This window comes from Idiotropiscis lumnitzeri, chromosome 4 (genome assembly GCF_059441095.1).
Source record: "Idiotropiscis lumnitzeri isolate Australia: NSW breed Sydney's pygmy pipehorse chromosome 4, RoL_Ilum_1.0, whole genome shotgun sequence".
Classification (NCBI taxonomy): Eukaryota; Metazoa; Chordata; class Actinopteri; order Syngnathiformes; family Syngnathidae; genus Idiotropiscis; species Idiotropiscis lumnitzeri.
In genome coordinates, this window is record NC_142394.1 from 15,641,951 (window position 1) to 15,655,411 (window position 13,461).

The following is a 13,461-nucleotide window of genomic DNA, read 5'->3' on the forward strand; positions in this document are numbered from 1 at the left end:
AAGGCTCCCAGCAGTCAGCCAGATGCACTTAGGGAAGAATCCAGAAGAAATGGTATCCTAGCAACAGAGGCACATATCCCTACTTGTGTACAGTTATTGTGTCCGTGTGTGTGTTTTTGTGTCTCTGTGGAGGAAGTCGCTGTTAGAATGCAAAGTGACACATCGCCGTGGCTCCTGATTCTCCCAATTTTCCCCTCCGATGTTGTTAGACGTCCTTGGTGCGCACTCGACTCCCCTCAGACGGCCGCGAGGTCGTCCGGGTTCACCGTGCCCGCTGACCTTTTCTCGTGGCGCAAAGGTCGGCATTCCCAGTCCGCTTGCTTTACAAGCACTCGGACCCGGGACTCGCAAAGTCTCCTTTCCCGACAAGTGGAATGAATGAGAAGAATGGATGGAAGGCGTCCAACTCATCCTGAGAGGGAAGCGGTGCGCTGTTGCCGCTCGTCTAATTGAATTACTGATGGGCCCTCTTGGAAAGCTCTTGTTTTACATAAGACTCCTTTCAGCTTGATTTATGGCGTTCATAGTCAACCTCATGGGAGATTTTGGTAAACATTCTCAGCTTTGGGCCTCTGTGTAAAACATCTGTAACCGCTTTTACCGTATTCAGCTCTTACACAACTATGATAAGATGATTGAATTAAACTTTGTATTTTATCCCGTAATGTGTATTATTAAATTGAAATGGAATGTGTTCATTGTACTTTGGAAATGATGCGAGCACTGTATGCCTTTTCAACGGAAAAAGGGTGAAGTTGTAATTTTACATACAAATGTCAAAAAAGTGCGCAAGTTCTATCCAACTAGAAAGGCATGGTAATGGAAGAGCACAATGCATCTCTTAACACCGCTCATGTATTACAGTGCACAAGTGGATGGAAGCACAGTTTGATTGTCAATTACAGTTTCAATAACCATTTGACAAATTTCTGAAAATGTACAGATTCATGGTGGACGAAGAAAAATATATCTTAAGTACCCCCAGGAGGATGCAAAAATGGAAACAAAATAACATAAAAAAGAATGTGAAGACATTTCATTCGTTCCACTCTCACACTGTCGCAACAATAAAACATTTATTAGTTGTTTCGAGCAACAGGGAATGTTTTCATTAACATTTTGACATTTTAACATTCATCCTTTAACATTCATTCAGGGGTAGCAATGCATGTTTCCGCTGTATAATACAACAAAGTTACGATAATATAAAGGAACATCAATTCATCCAAAAATTAAACCTTCCATATAAAGTGAACCTCTGCATATTAGTTGGTTGTCTTTGTCTAAATTATCCTGTTATTTACTGATAATCTTACCTCTGGATTATATGTAGTTTTGTATTATTTATTACAGTTACTTTTTTCCCATTTTTTTTTTGTTTTTTTTACATTCAGATAGTTTTAAATATTTTTAGTGCAAGTTTGTAGTTTTATTTTTTTTTCATTGCTTCGTATTGGTATAGTTATTAGTTTTAGTATTATTTTTAGATTAAAAAATATCTATATAGAGTGTTTGTCGAGCGCAAGAAAACTAAAAAGGTCACTAAGTACTGTCTTAAAAGGTAAAGTATACAGCAAGGAAGGACGGAAGCACTTTAAAAGTATGAAAATGATGTGGGGACGGAGTGCGATTATTTTTATGAATAAGGACGAAAGTGTAATGACGGCAGGGTGCCAGGTCACGGACAGAGGATGGACGAGAAACATAGGGTAGAGTGGTCACCTTTTTTCACGTGACGTAATCTATTCCGATCTGACGTTTACATGCTCCCCTATAATCACATCAGACGTGTTACAGCAGTGTGACGTGGAGAATATAGTAAACCACATGTGGTTTATCAAGATGGAGTTCATGTGTCTATCCAGCAGTGTAGTTGTGCTAGTTTTAACACCTTTATTTAAGCAACATCTTGATAAAAACAAGTTACAAGCACAAGTTTTGCCATCTTAGGCGAGCTCGGGTAGGACGTAGCCATTTTAATGTGCGCATATGAGCATGGCTGACTTGACCAACTGGTTTACCTGGGCTTCACCCCATCAACCATGAGTTGACCAATGAATGAATGCACCCGGCATTGCCGCAGAGACATCCGCATGGTCGCTGTCTGAGCGAGTATAAAGAAACCTTTATATTAGTAATTTTGCAGACCAGCGCAGGCAGGCAAAAGCGTGAGTGGAAGGTCTGCGCCGCTGTGGGAGTGGTCACAGCCACTTTAAAGGGGCCCTGACATAATGTTCTCTTTTTGTTGAGGTTTAAATCATAAATATACATTCCCTCAGCCGGACCAAGTCCCCAAAGTTGTGAGAAAAACGACCTATGCTTCGGTTGCCTAAGGTTGTTGGCGTCGACATAGCTCAAACAGCACGATCAAACGGGCTGTTTTAGTAGATCAGTACTATACGTCACTAACACGACCTTTTTTTCAGTTTTATTCATCCCTAACTCAGCGTGAACTCCGCCCTCACTGACAAAGTGCGCAGGTACAGCAGGACCACGGGGAGAAAACAAATGAAATTAAATAATTTATCATAGAATACGTTCGGAAATTAACTCATATCAAGACGTCCATAGGGTGGTTGTTGTCGCCGCTGCAATGCTCATGTCAGGGGTCCTTTAATCACGACGAGTCAAAGGAACTTGTTTCATTCCCTTTAAATGTGCCGCACTAGAGTCTCAACATGGTGCTCATCTGCACCTGGTAGACTCTGCCGAGACATTTCTTTTTCATACGTGGAGGACAGTGGATGGTACCTATTAGTGCGAGGGCTACTGTATTTCAGGAAAGCTTGGAAATCAACATCAATTTAGCTTTGAGGAGGCATTTCTGTCTGCGTCTAAAAGCACATCATCACATAGAACAAGTGTCTGTAGCCTTTATTCTGGGGACTCACATCAAATGAGTCATTTGACCTTTGATCATAAATGATCACATTAGCCCTACTCGCTGACACAGTGGTGCATCTCACTGTTATTTCTGAAATAAGATGTAACAAGAAAACAACCCGTAGGCGTGTTGTGTGTCTTCACACTGCCGTCGCAGCATCTAGTTTGTGGTTCGTAATTGGAACTGTGTGGAAAAATGTGACTTGCCATAGCGGTGATTAAGCTCTTCTAATGGAAAAGATGCAGGGGGATAACAGGTTTGATGACTGAGATAACAGACTGCATATAGAATGAGCTTGCCTTTCCCTCACAGGCACATACACATCCATGCGAGTTGGTCACTTAGAATGTCACAGAGCCTACCTGGTGGGATTGCAAACATCTGTTCTTGTTAAATTGCAAAGAACTTTTATTGATCGGGTGCTGGTGCTGCATTCCTTCACAATTTACTGCTGGCAGAGGGGAAAAGGCTGGCGAGGGTGTTGGGTGTTTGGGGGCTTTTAAAGTGAATTACCAGTTCCCGCAGTTAATGCCCATGTCTTTTTTTTTTTTCCTCCCCTTGAATTTACCAGGAAAGGCGTGCATGCTGAATTCAAATGAAAATGGCCTGTTCTGAAGTCCAGGCAGCAGCTCTTGGCAGCTTTGTGTGACTTAAGGAGGATTGTGCAAGAGCTAAATTGACTGCAGATGGCGAGGGAGGTAGTGCTAGGTGGGGGCTGAAGGAGAGGGTCTGCAGTTTTATCACCTCAAAGATTATGAGTATTGATCATCTGAGGTAAGGGGGACATCAACTTTGACCTGCCAAGAGCATATGAGCTGCAATAAGAATATGACGGGGAGCACGACGTACTGTAACATTGCTCTCCTGTTGCTTGTAACGCTACTAGAATGATGAAAGTTCTGATAAAACTACCACAATGGGAACATGAATGCAAATTTTTCCCTGGACTACCATTTATTGACAATGTCCCATGAATACATTTAAGATAGTAGTATTTCTACATTACCCACTATCAAATATGAATGTCAAGGAAGTCAACCCGCAATAGTATTAAAACCAACACTGTCTTAAATTTAATGAAGATCTTGAGAGGTAAATCTTTCCCAGAAAACCTCACTTGTGTTTGACTTGTCACAGTGTTGTTGTTTTGTTTTTTTCCCGTGTTTTGACCTTCATTAAAAGTAAAGCTGATTAAGGTTTAACTCCACAACATTTGTGTATAGGTCATTTTGTTTTAGTATGATTTAGGCCTACTCCCTGGTAAACATTATCTACTCAAGTCAAATGCACTTTGTCTCGTCAATTTCTCCTTCCGCCGCGTGTCAAGGACTGCGCACCTCCCGTGCAACAGTTTTAAAGGGAATCAGATGAGCCACTTCGACTGGCGGCGAATCAAATTGGCTGTGTTCACACCCACAACGGCGCACACTTTTAACTCCGCCAAGTTACGTGTATCTGCAAAAATAACCAAACTTGGTTTATCCCTTTGCTACACTAATGTAGGCAGCACCTTTCGGGCAGACTTGCACTAGGCATGCATATTAATGTTATGTTTTAAGTTTTATTGTTTAGGGGAATTTTTTTTTCTTCAGCACCTAAGATCAGGTCAATATGAGTCCAGGTGTCGCCGCTACTCATGAATGCATCTCAAATGACTGACACCTTTTCCGTCACACTTTCTGTTTTTTATTGGTTTATTGGGCACGGTGGTTTCTCGCAAATCAGTTTAGTGGCACAAGATGGGGCCACACATTTTCTTTTCACAGATCACTTTTATCATGTGATACTGTCAGGTCATACTGACAGTTTTAACAAATGTGATATTTTGTTCCTAAAATATTTTCCCTTTAAAAATGAATGGTTTGTACACGTGAGCTGAGCCTTATTGTTTAAAAACTGTGGTTTCTTTTTATTTAAACCAAAGAAAAAGAGGAACCAAATGGGCTGAACACCCAAAATCTTATCAGCGTGTTTTGTAGACCTGGTCCCCCACCCCCACAGCCTGTCTTGTATAATGTGGGAACTGGTCATAAATCACCAGTTCCCCTTCTGCCAAGTTTAGGTTTGAGCATGCCAGGAAACGGTTGTTTCCCTAATTTCTCCTGCATCGAATGCAGAGAGCACATACTTGCCCCCGTTGCCAACAGCTACACTTCAGAGCCAGCACCAGGAATTCATCGTACGGTCGAGAAGTAAATATTTGGCAGAAAGCGACGAAAAGGTTACAGTGAGCATCGAGAGAGAGTGGGACAATAAATCCGAGAGATGCTCTTGTGGTTTTAAGGCAAAGCTTTTGCTTTATTGACATTCTTCAAGGTTAAAACAGTTTGCTTACTTTGCTCCAGCACGGGTTTCTTTTCAATTCACAGAGCACATGACCAAATTTAACACCTTTATAGAAGTGCACTTCAGAAAACAAGTCCAGGATGGCAAAAACGAGTTCAAGCTCCTGATGCTGTAATGAAGCGTGACAACAAGATCGTGTACGGCACAGCTGCAATATGTTATTGTGTATTATTTAATATAAAGTGAAAGATCCGCGTGGCAGGTTATTATTTTCAGAAATTGCAACCCAGCCGCAACGTTGTAGCTCTGAGCGCGTGTGTCAAATTGCGCAGGTCACAGATGTGAGGTCTTAATGCAGCATAACGACAAGGAAAATTGCTTTTTTTCTCCTCCATGAGGCCTGATAAGAAAACATGACTGATTTTTAATAGTTCCAGCATTGTGTTTAAGCGTCACAAATAAACGCCTCCCTCAAAATCTCTGCTCATTTTTTCCCCCCGTCAGATAAAAGGGTCGAAACTGCACTTATTTCAGTGTAGAGATGCGATTTTTCACACTCTGACATGAAAGCGTTAACTCCTCAGCTCATTTGCAGGCACTTGCAAACCAAAATGGCAGCACCTATCTACCTACCTAATCCGTTTTTGCGACAATAAATATTTTTAACATGGTTAACAGTCATGATGGTTAATGTAGAACTGACTGTATTTTATTTATATTTTTTGCTTTTTGCTACCATATCTCAATCCATAGACTTCAATGGTCCCACATGGACACAAGAGTTAACACACTGACACCATTTGAACTATATCGCTCCCTGCAGTTCCCTGAGCTGTATTAAAGATGATCTCATGTTATGAGGAGAGGATTACATTTCCAGTAGACGCTGGTGTGATCATGCTACAGTCTTATGTGTTCATTTATTTTCTGGACAGTCAGGTTTTTTATACATCCCTTATAATCTTTTTTTTTTTATTTTGCTCAACATTGTTTTCTCAGACAGTTGTTTAATATTTTCCAAAAAATAATTCCAACACTACAGCTCATCAACAGTGCTCACGTCTTATGATTTTTGTAGGACTAAATTATACTGTACACAAACAATAAAATTGCAAAAGTGCAAATGAATTCATGAAATAAAAAGTGAGTCAAGCTATGAGCCATCAAGTCGAATGAGACATTAACCAAGCGACGCCTCGCACATGCAAGATGGTGTCTTAGAAGAATGTGAGCCTGACGTCCAAACAAGCGAGAATGACACACGGTAACAACATGTGACACCACGATGACAAAAAAGGGCAACTTTTGGGGGTGGAGGGGGCTCCTTCTCGCCGGCTTCCCCGACAACAGAGACCCCAAAAGTGAGCAATGGTTTAACCACATTTGATTAACTTCACAAAGGTGCCATCAACTTCTCCTTGTCGACGGATGGAGGAGAAAACAAAGTCGAGTTACATCGAAACATGCCGGTGCTTATATGACATGAGTGGCTGCGTGTAGCGCTACTTCAATCTTACATCCATTTACTATCGGGTTTATCCTCATTAGGGAGGTTAGCCAAACGCAGCAGACTTACAGAGAAATCAACATGTGGACAAACAATCATACACACTTACAGCAATTGAGCAAGCAATCAGAGTAATTAGTTTTTCAGCAGACGCGTGTGCGGATCGCTTCACAATGTTGTGTTGTGTCTTTGTTGATAATTATTCTACGATTACCTGAATAAAAAAATTCCTCTCTCCCATCTACGTTTGAGCCAATAAACACTTCCCCGTCCGACGTGTGGGGGAAAAAAAAACTGTGATTCAACAAACCCGTCATTGATCTCTTTCGGATGACAAATCAGATCATTGGAAGGGATCATCTACTGAACCTCCCAGCAAACTAAATGACAAGCTCGTGATCAATGCACAGATAATCAGCGCTTGATTGGACGTAGCGGTGCTCTTATTGATCCGTGTCTGCACCACGAGACAAGAACTCTGAGTGAGACTCTTTCAATTACCAAAGTGAGGTTAAACATAGACGCGTCCCGCAGAGGAAACCGCATTGGAACTGTTGGAGTCGCAAACCCTGTCACTCCGACTTGACATTAACGATATACAGTGGTACAACGACATACTTAATACTACTAATTGGTTTTCACGTGAAGCTTGTTAGTTTTGTTTTACATTTTTCATAAAACATGGTAAAAACAAAGTAAAGTAAACAAACTGTATTATGGGGTAAAATGAAGCCAAAAGTCAAATCCAAACGATATTTTACAGGTGCAAAGATTAATTAATGATCAACAACTAATTATAAATGTATTGATAATTAATCAAATCAATCGTTAAGCGATCTTGTTTCATTTGAATTTGTCCAAATCCATAAATATTCTCCTATTTCTGTAGTCCTCTCTAAAAGCAGACTGATTATCGTCTCAAAATTAAAAATGTGCAAATATTTACTTTTACTTTGTTAATAAATAATAAAATAAATAATCAAAAGTAACCAGTAACTGAATCTTTATTAATTCATGTTTGTACATTCTCTGCATTGTTAATCTTGAACATGTCCTGTTTTTGGACATCGTATTGGAAATTAAAACTTCTTTTTATCCAATTCATCGATTAACCGACAAGCTATTCAGTTTAATCAGTTAAAAAAATCTTTGGTCATAAGCCCTCTGTATCATTCGTGTTCAGACGTGTGTGCCCTTTGTGGTCTAGTGAGTGAGTTTGCCATGCAGTTAGTTATTTTTTAGCATCTTTGACATGCTCATTGCGAGTGTTTTCATTTTGTATGCATGTTTGATTGTTTAAGCCATCTACCAAACAGCTAAAAGTTCTTTAGCTGTTGCGCTCCTATTTTTTTCCTCTTCACTCAAGCGACAACATAGTTTAAGGTCCTCCTTGAATGTAGTGGTCGTGTTAAAAATAAAATGTTCTTTGGGTGACTTTTAACAAGCCCAACATGTTATGACAAACGACTGATGGCAACTTTGCGCGTAGTGATTATTGCCCAAACAACCCCACAAGTTTGGTTCAGACCCAATCAGAACAGTAGTCAAGAAACCAGTCACTCGTGAACAGGCCACCGAAGTTGTCATCACAGCCATCATTTCTTTCTCCTAAAACTGTCATTCAATGACAAGTCGCAGTCAGTTGTGCAGGTTCAGAATTTCGATGCACCTCGCCAAGCAGGGAACACAACCAAATACAAAGTCATGTTCAGAATAATGTTCTTATGTTTGCAAATACTTTGCAAAGCAAGCACACTAGCTGCTAAAAAAATCTTTCAACAGCAGCAGCCATGATGTCAAGCGCTGATTTCATTGTGTTCCCCGACAAACAGCAAACGAGCCTTCTATTGTGCTTTCCTGTGCACATTTACCATTCGCTTTTATCTACCGGGCTGGAAGAGGAAGCTGCTTAATGTTCAGTGTTGTTTTAACAATTGTGGGAATGATGGTGCTTAGCCAGGGAGAATTAAATGCCAGACAAGAGATTAGAAAACAGATATACTGTACACTAGACACTCTTTAAGACTTGTTTATTCTTATTCTTTTTAACTCTACAAACTGTGTGTTTCATGCTATTGTGCTTCTAGATGGAGCTCACCCCTTTCACTCAAGACAAAACAATGTAAGTGTACCTGCCTCTATTGCTACCAATGACAACCATCTTAAATTTTTAAGGATGAAATTTAATGTCCAGTGTGAGCATTTGTAGAATTGATGTACCACAGGGCTCAGTATTAGAGCCAGTGTTATGTTCAAATCAGTCACAAAATGAACAATTTGTAGTGATTTCCCCTGGTGATTTTTCTTCTTTTTTTTTTTATTTTTCGTTTATTTATTTATGTATTTACACTCTGTCCTGACCCAGCATTTGTAATGATGTCATGATCAGGATCGTTATTTAGCTTCTGCAGACGTTGCTGATTATCTGATCATTTGAATCAGGTGTGTTGCAGCAGAGACAAATGGAAAACAAACAGGAAACCAGGAAACCAGGCCCTCGAGGAACAGAATTGAGGACCCCTGATGTAAAGCTTGCAGCTGTTGGTGGAACAACCTGTCAACGATTCCATGGCAGACGTGTGTAATCATCCTCAATTGAAATGTGCCTACATTTGCATCAGTCATGATGAATGGTGACAACTTTGAAACTGGCACTTTATGAATATTACAGCATTGTCGGTTGGCACAGAGGACACACTGTTCATTTGTATTTATTTTTTTATGAGATACACCCTTCCTTTTGTGATTAAAAATGTATGGGCCTATAAACTTTTACAGTCTGGAACAATTGTTTTAATTGATGGCATCTCTCTCAGGTAACATTAAGATGTGACTGGTCCTGCACATAATATAAGTTCTGAAACATTGGATTTTTGATTAAATACTGTCTTATTCTTGAGTGCAGCTCCTGTCCTCTTTGCTGCTGTAAAAATGTAATTTCCCCACTGCAGGACGATTAAAAGATAATTGTGTTTTAGTCTTTTCTTTAAGTAATTGCTTGTTTTTGACAAACTGCTCTCACCATAATGTGAAGCTTGAAATAACTGAAGCACTAATCATAAAAAGAAACATTTTAGCTGAAATAATACAAATAAACTAGATGTATTACCTCCAGAAGACAATTTATGTTCCATGAGTGGTTGAGTGCATGGCGCAATCAAATAATGCAAGAAATTCCCATTAAATCATTCAAATATTATTATGTGTATTGTTATTTTCAAAGACTAGACAAAAGAAATCTATCATGTTTGTCCCCAAAACAACAATATTTCTTTTATGGTCCATTAAACTCAGACCAGCTTCATCAATATGTCCATTGTGAGTCATTACACTTATTTTGTTTGTGTCTTTTAGGGTGCGTGTATCATACATACGACTAAAAAATATTGCGGATACATTACAATTTGAAGTGAAATTGGAGTTTAAAACAAAATCAATTGTAGCCAAATCTAAACTTGGACACACACAATATTGTGAAGCGCTCTCTTCAGTTTACTGCAACGTCGTTACAGTTAAAATCGTCCTCAAAAGTGCCGAATGAACGCCTTTACAACAACTCGGCAAGTTTCCACACATTAATTCCACAGACAAGCATCAGTAGGAGCAGCTGTTTTGGCTAACAACGGTTTGAATGGACTCAACAGGCAATAACATGTATGAACTGTAATTACAGTACAGGCCGCAACTCAGTTGTGTGGACTTGATAAGCATGTCACGAGAGCACAGCAACACAACTTGACACGTGCTCATTTTGAAAACAGGTTGCAGACGAGCTGCAGCGTCTCGCCTGGGAAGCGTCCATCTGCTTGGACGTAACTATCCCGGCCCGCCTTCTGTCGGCATGTTTTTGTTTTCTTTTTCAAATGGCAAAGCTGTTCTGTCTGGAGCCGAAAAGTCAAGAAAACTTGTTTTTCGCCGACTTTGCACGTAGTGTTGAACAACGATGAACTTTGCTGACTAAAAGGAGACTTTTGTCAAGACTTAATGGAACATATAGTGGAGAATGTACTTTTTAATGGCTTGTCTACAAATAGCTGGGCGTCCCTTGAGCGTCTTCCACTTGTTTGTGAAAACGTGACTGTGAGGTAGCTATTCGGTAGTGATGGGTAAATAAAGCTTCAAATCTGCTTCACGAACGAGTCGTAGTGTTTTTGGACGCCTGTAGATGACACTCTCTGTTCAACATTGGGTTGAAAGCATAACTTGCCATTTTTTAAACCCTTTATTTTAACCAACAGTGCCATCTAGAGGACTCAAAAATACAACAGCTGGTACGTGAAGCAATTTTGAAGCTTCATTTTCCCATCACTACTATTCGGCATTTCTGTCTTGCTGTTTAGTAGAGATATTTTTTAAAAAGTAAAAGTATATCACATACTTAACTAAAACAGTGGCAGAATTGTTTTTTTTTTTCAAATATTTTTAAATACAACGTTTCTCTCTTTAATGGCGGATTAAAGACTGTGAGAGGTCATCGATACAGTATCCCACGAGAGGTCCGACCTCAAAGCACTTAAAGGATAATGTAAATGGCAGTCAATTTAAAACTGAACAAAGGTTGGACTGCTCGGAGCCACTTTTGTGATCCTGGCATGGAAGTCCATTGTTTCAGAGGGGTCTCGTTCACACCTCCTGTGGTGCAGCTGTGATCTAATCTTCCTGCATTCCTCTCCTGAATGTCTGGTCATTAGCATGGTCTAAACTTCAGTTACACTTAAAGGATTTCATACTTTTGACTATTAAAGGAATATAAGAGTTTGAGCTTAACATAGTTCATTAGATGTTGGTGCATCCAATGTATGAAAATGTGATATTGTAAAATGCTGAGAGTGTGACTGGTGGCGAGAAACTGGTTGCGGGGGTTGTGCAAGAATGGAATGTTTTAGAAACCGAAGGTGCTGAGCGAGACGAGATGACTCCGGGAAGGAGCGGCCATCGGGGGAATCGCACGCAGGAGGAGCCACGGGATTCGGCGGGAGGAGAAAGACCAATGAGAGCGAGCTAAAGTTAACTGCAATACACATAGCCAATAGAATCATGCCAGGATGCCTTTGTCTGTGCCATTTTGCATGTTGTATAGTATGAATCAGTACTGGGCAACTCGGGGGTAGAACACATTCGCTGGTGGTATGAGAGGTGTAGAGCTGTATTGAGAGGGACCCAAACTCAAGTTGTAGATTTGTGTGTTAGGAATAAATCCACTCGTGTGTGAAAATGCCGGCTTCCTGATACCTTTCTATTGCAGAACGAGCGCGCATATTGTTGGATGTGTGAGAGTTGGGTAAGGTCGCAAATTGGAGTCAGATTACTTATTTGAGTTTACATTGGGTTAAAGTTAAATTCTAACATTGATATAAAGATAAATTCCAACAATTTATGGTGACCCCGACGTGATGCATGAGAGGTAATAGAAGTCTGGGACTTCAGAGAGAGTCTGGGACTCTAAGAAAAGATGAGAAGCCTGGGGCTTCAAGAGCCTGGGGCTCAAAGGAAGCCTGGGGCTTCAGGAAAAACCACAAGAGTCTGGGACTCGGGCCTGGGGCCCACGTCCACACCAGGTGACGACCTGATAAAGAATGAAGGAGCCGCACATCCGACCGGCCTTCCTCTTGGGCCCACAGTGACATAAGGTAAGCAGATCCTTTTCAAATTCTGCATATTGGCAACGCTAAATTATAAGAGGAAGGCGGAGTGGAACGGCGTTAAAATGTATAAATAAATAAGTGTAAAAGTGTGGACGATAGTAGTGTAAAATCTGGGATTTACCTACTAGAATAGTTTGGAACTATTCGTGGTTAAGATATGATATGGTTAAATAAATAAATAAATATATAAATAAATAAGTGTAAAAGTGTGGACGATAGTAGTGTAAAATCTGGGATTTACCTACTAGAATAGTTTGGAACTATTCGTGGTTAAGATACGGTATAAAATCTGGGATTTACGTATCGGGACACGGTTTAAAATCTGGGATTTACGTGTCTGTGTGGAAGCTGTGTGAATGTGAAGGCTAAAATTGTTCTGCGTAAGAAGTGGTTGGGACACACACGAGTGGATTTCAGGATGTTGAAGGAGAGGAAGTGTTATAGTGGTCTCGGGTCCTGGGTGTGGCACGGAGATTAAGGATAAATTCATAAAAATGAAACATAAAAAAGAGAAGAAAAACATGAAGTAGGGATGAAATAAGAAAAGAGAAAGAAAGAAAGCTAGAGAAAAGAGAAAGGAACAATTAATGTTCCATTGAAAGGAGGATGATGACTTGAACTAATGAAAAGGATAAGAATTAGGGTCTGCTGTAAGGAGGAATTGAAGAAATAAATATTTTATGTTTCATACTTTAGTTGATGGTCTTTCTATTAAGGTAACTGTAATTAGTAACTGGAATGAAATGCACAGATGGAAATGACACAAAGAAAAAAGATTGGTGTTAAGAAATCATAATTGAATGAAGCTTTTGAGAGCATGAGAAAACTTTGCAAGAGCATAGGTGGTTCCTGACTTTGTAGTTTGTGATTTGATACCTTGATTGGTTGAGTGGCTTTGGTAAGGCTACAGTGAATTTGGAAAATTAAAGGAAAAAATAAGAGTGAGAAAGATTTTACAGAAGGCAATGAGTATAGGTGTAATCGTAAAATCATGAGTGTGCTCTAACAAAGAGTTAACAGCTCTTTGAAGTTAGATGCTCGTTCCAAAGTAGGGGGAGGAAGTCAGAGAAAGAGGATGAAGTGATTGAAAAAGTGGAAGAAAAGACGGAATGTCTGAGAGGCATTCATCCACAGTTGCC

At 40.0% G+C, this 13,461-nt stretch overlaps 1 long non-coding RNA gene across 1 annotated transcript in view; it reads left to right on the plus strand.

The window, feature by feature from the left end:
• Positions 1–10,681, plus strand: part of LOC148338285 (uncharacterized) — an 18,577-nt gene extending 7,896 nt beyond the window's left edge. The window contains exons 2-4 of the long non-coding RNA XR_015842762.1: positions 8,765–8,799; positions 9,120–9,258; positions 10,439–10,681. This is a non-coding gene — a long non-coding RNA (uncharacterized LOC148338285). The remainder of the gene's footprint in view (positions 1–8,764; positions 8,800–9,119; positions 9,259–10,438) is intronic.
• The last annotated feature ends 2,780 nt before the right edge of the window (positions 10,682–13,461 follow it).